Below are 9,972 nucleotides of genomic sequence, written 5' to 3' on the forward strand. Positions count from 1 at the left end.
ATCACAATTCTGGTGAGGTAAGCTCATTAGTGAACGAGGCTGCTATTGTAACGGAACAATCCGTACCGAGGGGAGGATGAGAGGCAGGAGGAAGGCAGGCCGCAGGCTGAATAGCAAGCGGAACATTAGTAGAGGTGTGTGTGGGAACACTGTCAGGCAATTAACAGGGCATTAGAGATGACGCACACACACGCACTCCCCACATACATGCACACACGTAGCCATGCATGCACACACATACACATTGTTCTGCGCATCACGTGACCTCGACACCGACATATGCACAAGCGGAGCTTCAGTTGTCGCGTGCACACACTTGTGAGTGGTCCGAACAAATTGAAACTGTAATTCAAATATACCAGTCCTGTACTAAATCCAACATTGGTGAAACCGGTAATTCCTAATTGCTGTTGACATATGGTGTCACAGGTGTTGATTTAACTGGTAATTTGTGTTGTTGTATTGGATTGCATTATGTAAGTATGTAATGATTTTTCTCATCCATAGATTACATTTTATCATACAACACAGAAAGAATCTTTAAAACGCTATAATAACTGGACATTTTAAAATGCTTGCATGCCATCTTACAGGTGTTCCTATTTTTCTGGTCACTCAGCCTGAGGGAGAGTGAAACAAAACAGCGCATGGCAGCCGAACGCCATTTTACACCCAGTGTCTCAGCAAAGCTGTCTGACAGTTTGCCTGCAGCAGAGATTAGCCTCATCTATCCGGTGTCAGTGGCGGTCGTGTCCAGAAAATCACAGTATAAACGGGTCTGACTGAGGTGTTAGTGTGTGTAGGAGAGAGAGAGAGAGAGAGAGAGAGAGAGAGAGAGAGAGAGAGAGAGAGAGAGAGAGAGAGAGAGAGAGAGAGAGAGAGAGAGAGAGAGAGAGAGAGAGAGAGAGAGAGAGAGAGAGAGAGAGAGAGAGATCAACTGAATACTCATACAAACAGACTGAAATTGACATTTGACTGCGGTGCTGTGGGAATGTTCGGGGAGGGGAGGGGTGGAGGCTGGGTTTCCATGTGACAGAAACAGAGCACATCACCTCAGTCTGGGTCCACTCCCCGTCCCCGGTACTAACACTTTGTCCTTTCATCAATCACACCTGTACACCACCTGCATGGATTTAGTGTGTGAACAATGCACACACTCACCACACACACAGCAGTCTTTTTTGTATAAATAACGCAGTTGATGTGTAAGCATAACCTTTAGCTATTTCAAAGAGATTATTGTGACACAACTGAGGAGGGACCCCCCCAACCTCAACAAAATGAGATATCCACCAGTCCACAAAAGTGACAACTTCTAACACAGTGATTGATAGCACAAACTGGAAAGAAATCATGGCACTTTTAAAAGGTGAGGAGACATCTGGAGTCATTGTCTGACAAAGTGATTACACCTGCAACAAAGTGGATCCTGTAAATTTAAGAGATATGACTGATGAAGCCATGGTTGCTGTTGTTATTAGAAATGATACTGTGTTTTTGAAACCCCTTACTCGTCTTATTTAACTGCAATCATTTGCAAGATGAAGTGGCAACTGGGAAATTTGAAATAAGACCACATCCTGTAATTTTTATCTGCTACTAATTTACTAGCAGACATTTTCTTGATTAAACTGCTTTAAACGGTTATTATAATTCATTTTAATAACATAATTCCTAACCTGCAGAAATAAATTATGCATATTTTAAATATGTTGTAGCCTTTTTAGTTTACCTTTTTTTATGTATTTTAATTTTATTTATTTATTTTTTTAATATTTGTCCTGAATAAATTGAAAAGCAAACACTGGAGCGTTTTCTCTCTGTGTCTGCCCTCAGTTTTTTCCATTTGGAAAACATCCGGCGGGACGGAGAGATGGAGATATCAGGAGCGATCATATTTATGAGACTTTCTGACAAATAGGCGCAGTTACGCTCCGCCGGCGCACTGCCTGTTTACATAGACCAGCTCCATCTGAGCGCCAGGCGTTTATGGACCGTGTATGTGCGTGTGTATTGACGTCCCTGAGTGTGAACGTGTGAGCGTGCGTGCGTGTGTATGTGTGTGTGTGTGTGTGTGTGTGTGTGTGTGTGTGTTGTCCACAGACGGCCTGATGACCTTGGAGAGGGTCACCCGTGAGGAAGTGATACATTCCGGAGAGACAGAAGACAAACCAGAGCTCTGTGGAGGCAGACACCTCCAGTAAACCTTCCAGCCTGTGAAGCTGCTCAAGTTTTGAAGGTGACTGCGTGACTCCCCCCCCCCCCCCAATGCATCTGGAAATGCCAACGTCCTGTATGCACTCTGCCTCTCCTGGGCTCCCCTGCGCTCTAACTGCCTATTATGGCTCATTGAACGACCCGGAGTTATTTCCTATACAAATAAAGTGCCTTTGAAAGAGATTAGAGAAATATGTATGAATTTCCCCTTAATTTATTTGATCATTCCACATTACAAAGCAGCGTAGTGCTCAAATGTGATAACAAGTTTTCAGTTCCTTTCATTATGTAAGAGAAATTAGACCTCGATAGGATTTCACTGGGGCGCGGTGGTTCCTCGGATGAAATGTAATTTGTGGGGAGAATTTGTTGTATCTGTCACAAATATTCCCAATTAGCTGCGTAATTATTTGAGGGTTTCTGCAATTACGGCTTAAAGCGGTAAATTTGAAGCTGTGGCTGTCCCTAATTGGTCTAGATTTGATATTTTGCATATTTGCATAATGAGGAAATTGGGAGGAAATTGTGTTCATCCATTTGTGAAAAATTCTATGAATTTTATGAATCTGAAAGCCATCCCCTTGCGGTCGGTGACTTTGCCTCGGCTCCCAGAGGAAGCGGGGCGGGGCGCGCAGGGCACGGTCATGTCTCCATGTGCGCCCCAGAAGCACTCAGGATGAACAGAGAGCTTTACAGTATACTCTGCAGGACGTGTTGCAGGAAGCCACGCTTTGTAAATACAATAAAATATATTATAATAATTATTTTTGATTGATTAAAAGCACGATATTACTGCAATGGGATGTACAAGAATATACATTTGTGATGAAAGCTGTGTAATGGTATTTGTTTTATTGCCTCTGTTCAGTGATTTATTAAACATTAGCAGAAGGGCCATGGCTATCTTTTCCATCAGTTAACAAACAATACTGCTGTATGGGTTTTATTAAGGAGCCTTTGATTTTGTCATTAGGTTTATATTAGATAATTCATCCAGATTGGTCTGTGAGACTTAATTATGCATTATCACAGTGTGCTGATTGATATTGAGAAAGCTAAGTGTTCTATGTAATTGGTAATAAAGAAGGTAATTTTAGAAATTTGTCCAATCAGTAATGATTATGAGGCTGTGAGTAGGTAATGATGTTAACCCTAGTTGCCTCTTACACAGTCCACCTCTAGCATATCAAATATTAAATATAATAAGCTCTACAAAAAGAGGAAATACCCTGTTCACACACATTAACACTGGCAGAAAATTTCGACATTCTAAAGTGAATGAAAATTTAAAAAATTAGTTCTGGAGGCCCAACCTCAGGTACAGTAAAACACTTCACCTTTGTGGTGCAACTTAAATTCAATATAACATGAAGGATCCACCTGATAATAGTGGTGGTGGAGTGTGTGTCCTCCTCATGTGTAAGGGCTTCAGCCCACTGAGAGCCGTATATCAGAAAGCAGTAAAAGAGGGACGCTAAGAGCACTGATGAATGTCTGGGAGATAGATGTGTTAAGTGACCTTGGTACATTACACTCTCCTTCAAAGCCAGAGCAATGAAGATTAGTACAGTCTTATCTTGCCACTCCAAGTGTGTGTATGTGTGTGTGTGTTTGTAGTCCTAAAGCTGGATCTAATACCCACTTTTCCAAGACAGTCCAGATTTTGTTAATGTGAATGTGTCTACAGGTCTTGTGCTTGTCAGCGTTTATTTCCTTTTTGTGCACATACTTTGCAGATATGTTTAGATGTGTTTACATTTTATATGTGTTTATTGCTTTTAATGAAGGGCTACAACTACAGATGATATTCATTATTGATTAATTGAGAAAAAAAAAATCAGCAGGTTAATCGATTATTTGTTTGGTCTACAAAAATTGATGGAAAAAAAATGCTCAGACCCCAAGTTGATGTCTTCAGACGTCTTGTTTTATCTAACCAACAATCCAAAATCCAAATATATTCAATTTACAATGATATAAACCAGAGAAAAGCAGCAAGTCTCACTTTTGAGAGGCTGAAACCGGAGAGAGATTTTTTTGTTTTGTAAATGACTGAAATTTGATTTTCTGCCAAACCAACTGATACAGCTTTATTTTAATTTTTTTTTCATCTTAATTTCAGGATTAAAACAATGGTTGATTTTAGTTGTTCCTGAAAAGGTGACAAGCTTCTTAGCCAACAGTTGCTGTTTGAACATCCGAATATTGTTCAACGTCAACAACGAGCCTGAGTTACACCAACTGGGATTTTATTAAGCCAAAAACAAACACAATCACATTGATTTATGGGAGGGGTATCACACAAAATATCCTTCTTTAATATTCACAGGCAGCTCATAAAATAGGCTGCATAATAATTTCACCATTTCATGGGATATTAGACCATAATGACCACAGTCCACCCCTCTACACCCTGCAGCCCTACAGGCTACACACACATACAGATATACTCCTCAACCCCTGGGCAGACCAGTGTCGGGGCTAATTTATAGGTGAAAATGAAAGGCAAGCTTAATGTAATGGCTCCTTACAGCCATGACATATTATTCGCACCATCACTCCATGGGTTCAGAAAGAGGAAGATTTTGAAACAAGAAGGAATGTGGATTAAAGTAGGGAGCAGGTCAAGTGAGAGAGAGAGAGAGAGAGAGAGAGAGCAGAGAGAGAGAGAGAGAGAGAGAGAGAGAGAGAGAGAGAGAGAGAGAGAGACTAAACACATCAATACAGGGATTGGAGGGCTCACAGCACACATTCCGGTTTTTTTTTTCCAGGGAAAAAACAACAGCAGCCATGAATGTGTTCCCAATGAATCTACAACTACAAGCCTGAACAAATAGAATCACACACACACACAAACACAGCAGCAACAACAGCAGCAGCAGCAGCTGAAACTGGCGTATTCTACTCTTTGAGTTAATGGGAATAAAATACCTCAGTGGATGAGTGCAGATGTGTTTGATACAAATAGTCATTTTCCTATTTGCTGCCTCATTGGGCATGATGAATGATGGAAGTCAGGGAGGCGGTGTGATAAATGGCAGCACCTTGGCTCTACTGCATGGCCTATTGATTCTCCTTCTTTATTACCCCTCCAACCCAGCTGGCTGCTCTGCCCCCCCCCCCCTACACACACACTCACACACAGAAGAGCACACACACACACGCGCGCGCACGCATGCATTCAGTGCTCGCAGAGAAACAAATACACAAGTGCATGCAGCCATGTGCTCAATGAACACACACACACGCACACACACAAAGCATGCAACACATGCACATTTGGAGATACACAGAGCAAGGGAAGGTGATGAGAGGCAGCGAGAAAAAGAGGCAAAGAGAAAGTAATATGAGGTTGGAGGAAGGGTGAAGAGAGCAAAGCAGAACTGAGTTTTCATATTTATGGTTTAACAAAGCCATGAGGTCGCTGGCTCCGATGGAAAATTTACATCCAGAGGATGAAATACAAAGCCAAAAAAAAAACTGAAAGAGAAAATCAAAACATACAATGACTCAATTAAAGCGTTTTGTGAAGGTGATTCCATCTTCCTGAAAATGTTCGGTTCATTTATAAATTCCAAGCTGTCAGAGACTGAATAGTTTGATGAGGGATTGGCCTGTGTGTACAACGCCATCAGTCACACAGACAAAGCGGGCAGGATAAATCAGTAATATGACCATCTACTGAGCTCTTCATCGTGAGGTAATGAGGGTAGTATCCTCCTCTGCACGGTAACATCCTAGCAGATTTCCAGTAGACAATCAGACAAGTCCGGACAACTGTTACTGTCATACACACACACACACACACACACACACACACACACACACATAGTGTCAGCGAGGTAGAGTGGAATGACAGACGTATTCTGTGTGACAACATGTGCAGAGATGAGACAAAAGGAACTACTTCCTTGTGGACAGTAGAAGTGACCGGGTCAGAGGGAACGATGTAGCTGAGAGAGATAAGGCCTGTCAAAGATGAACGGGGGAAATGTCTCCATCATCACGGTCATGAGAAAAGCAGACTTAGTCTTCCTTTATCTCTGAATGAGTGTGAAGGAACAGAGAGATCAAAGCCCGCTGACCTCTCATTCTTCAATTTTACCTGCTGCATCTCCTTGACCTTGAACCACAGAGATAATAATTCAGGGTCTCGGGCTGGTGATGAATGGTTTGTGTTCATGTGTGCACATGCGTGTGTCTGTGTGTGTGTGTGTGTGTGTGTGTGTATGTCCACATGTAATTCGCAAAAGCAAGAATAAAAAATGGAGAGGCTGTGAGCTAGACAAACAGAGGTAAAGTGCACACATGCATAAATACACACCTGCGACTTCAGTATGTGTTGTGTCACGTATTAGATTGAAACATAAAGTCGGTTGTTTTGCAATTAAGCTCAAATTTGTTCCATTAAGCTGCAGAATAATGAAATATTCTTTTGGGCTGTGGCCTTTATTCAACATTTACATTATCCTGCCAGTAATTTTCTATTTTTAAGATCAAACTGACAGTGCAACTTTGGTTAAATATGGTGGTTTATCGCATGGGATGTCTTTTGGTACTACTTTCTCATGAGGGTTTATCAGTGGTAACCTGTCTTTATTAATGGTAAATTAATCCTTTACTTTACAGATCAGTTAAAAGCCATTTATAAGAACAAGACATGAGGTGAAAAATCCCTTTCTTCGGCGTTTATCCTTTCTATTTGGTAATAAGGTTTAAAATATCACTTAAGTGTGTAAGTAGAAAATGGGTCCCGAGTGAGTGTTTTACAATTATATATTAAATGATACTATTATTATGAACAATGCATTAATATGTGAATAGATTTTTTCCATTATTGTTGGTTAACGTGGAGCTGATTGCAGTTTTATACACTGTTGGTAGATTTATCTGTAGAGGTGCATCGTAACTTTTTAAGCTCATCGTATGGTTTGCGTGTAAAACTTGAATCTGTTAAGTGATTTTAAAACGTTCAAATAAATGTAGTGAAGTAAAAAGTAGAATATTTCCCTGAGTTATAGAAGAGGAAGTATAAGGCAACATGAAATGAATATACTAAAGTAAAGTGCAAGTAGCATACAGTACTTAAATAAATGTATTCAGTTACATTCCACCACTGAACTAAAGAGCTGAAAAGACGAGCAGCTGGAGCAGGATAAACAGCAGCAATACATTTGTGTTCTTATTTTAAGAACTGGCAATCTAAAGTTTTTCTAAAAACAAATGGACAAAATATTAGTTAATATTTATTAACCACTAATAAAGCAATGTGTTACATATTATAAACCCTCTGTGAAAGGTGCCCTGTTAGATCTTTTTGGCAACCCCCTTTTTTTCCATTTATGAGCATTATATAAACCTTTAAGAAGTGGTTTAAAACACACTATAATGTGGATGTAAGCAGATAATAAGGTGTCTATTAATGTATTTGTCAACGACCATAACTCCTTATGTGAACAGCCATAAGTGGAGGCTGCTGTGTAAGCAGATAATGAATGACTATATAGTAAAACACAGATGTAAAAATATTAGATATATCCTCATAGAAGTTATAATTGTAACACTGTACATGCATAAAATGTTGAAACAGTGTTTATAGGGGGGTTAAAGGAAAGGTTTCAGAAACATTTTCCCATTAATCTTTTGGAAATATGGATATGGTACATGGTGTGTGTGTGTGTGTGTGTGTGTGTGTGTGTGTGTGTGTGTGTGTGTGTAAGCGCCATGAGCATGTGCGTGTACATGTGCAGGCTTGATGGCTTCCACCTCACGCTCCCTGCTTTAAAAGTCCATTTGGACTCCTGCCTACAATCACCTTCTCGTCATCGCTGTGGTAACGGAGCCAGGCCTAATTAGTATGCATTATCAATTAACAAACTTAATAGCCGGCAGATTGATTAGATCCTCAGTTATAGGGGCAGAACTCAGGCGAAACACGGAATGAAAAATAATCATACACACAGGCTTTCATGCTCACTCTCTCTCACTCTCTTTCTTTCACTCACACACAGCTACACACACACACACACACACACGCATATACACACAGCAGCAGCAGCAGCTCACTAACCTTCTCCTCCTCCTCACTTGTGTAATTACTGTATGCATATGGCGGTGAGTGGATTGGGAATGAGGCAGTGTGAGGTTTTAAATAAACCTTCAGCTTATAATGAGTCAGGCCGCCATGGCTAGTTTAGCTCTGATTGTGCTCCACTCTAATGAATGACAAACCCTCGCCACTGCACATGTATGCACATATACAAACACAAAACATGGACACTGTTTAACTGTGTATCGATACAACAAAGACGTGAGCAGTGTGTGTGTGTGTGTGTGTGTGTGTGTGTGTGTGTGGAGAAATGTATAGGGTGAATCTTTCACTCCCACATATTTGCCATGCACACAGCGAATACACACAGACATACACACACACACAAACTCATACCCACACACACTGAGAATGTAATCAGGCGTTAGGTTTACCCTCCTATCAGTCTAATGGAGGTTAATGAATGATTAGGTCTAATAATTTTAGAGTGGAGCTCTAGCTTAGCCACACGATGCATCAAACGCTAAAGAGAGTGAGATCAACAACAGAGTGAGAGCGTCAGCAACAAGAAACAATCATCAGTGCTGGGATGGTGACATGAATGCCAAAGGAGAAAATGTCTAAAAATGAAAGGAAAACATTACCATTAAATTAAAAAATTTCACTTTTAAGTCTCCATCACTTCTCGTGCTGTCCGTGGTGCTGAAATTCTTCAGTTCACGGCTGCAGCTAGAGTGAAAATACTCTGCTGGTAAAATAAATGAGACAAGAATAATTTACCTATTCAAACCGTTTTTCTCGCTAAACTTTCTAAAATAAACTGATATATCAGTTAAACATAAGGCACGAACAGGGAGTCAGACTGTCAAGGAGAAGCTTGTAGTTGATTGAAAGTTACACATTTTTAACTTTTATTTCATTTTCTTTCTTTGGATGAAATAAAATGATAGTGACGACTTCCCTTTACATTTCTCTGAGTAACATAATAATGTGTTTGATTTTGAATGTGCACATTTAAAGTCAAATTAGAGTTAAAATTAATGAAATTACCATACAAGATAAACAAAATTAATTCAAACTAAATTTAAAATGAAAACTGCCTCTCCTAAATTATCCAAACTGGAACTGGTCAGGCTTCATATTGGCCTATATCTGAATAATCTTTGAACAGATGTATGAAAACGATTGGTCTGTTATCAAAACATACTGAGGCAATCTCTACAATGCAATCCCTGGTGTAACAGGGGTGTTTATAAAAGACCAGTAACTCAATTTGTTTTGGGATATTGATGATTTGCTGAAGTGTGTACTTTTGGCATTCAGAAGAAAGAAGACAATGAGGCAACAGTCAGTCAGCCAGCACTGGGATATGGGTTTCCTTCCTAAACCCTGGCTCCTAAATGCAGGGCTATAGCACATAGGCCCAGTATAGAACCAGTGACCTACCACATCAGTGAAAGGCCAATTCATGGGCATTAAAATGCAAACGCGCGCATATTTCAAAGTGTTAAATTTTATGAAGCATTTAAAGCACCGTCCCTCCAGTAGTAAATCCTAATGGTCTTATTTCCTATTCATAATATTCATACTCGCCACCTCTAAGCAGTGACATTAAAAATGTTTGCATCTCCACCAACTTAGAGGTTGAAATTAAACTGAGTTTGGCAGCAAAGACACATACATATTTGCACATAATCACACACACA

This window comes from Seriola dumerili, unplaced genomic scaffold, assembly GCF_002260705.1.
Source record: "Seriola dumerili isolate Sdu_G_001 unplaced genomic scaffold, Sdu_1.0 BDQW01001090.1, whole genome shotgun sequence".
Taxonomy (NCBI): Eukaryota; Metazoa; Chordata; class Actinopteri; order Carangiformes; family Carangidae; genus Seriola; species Seriola dumerili.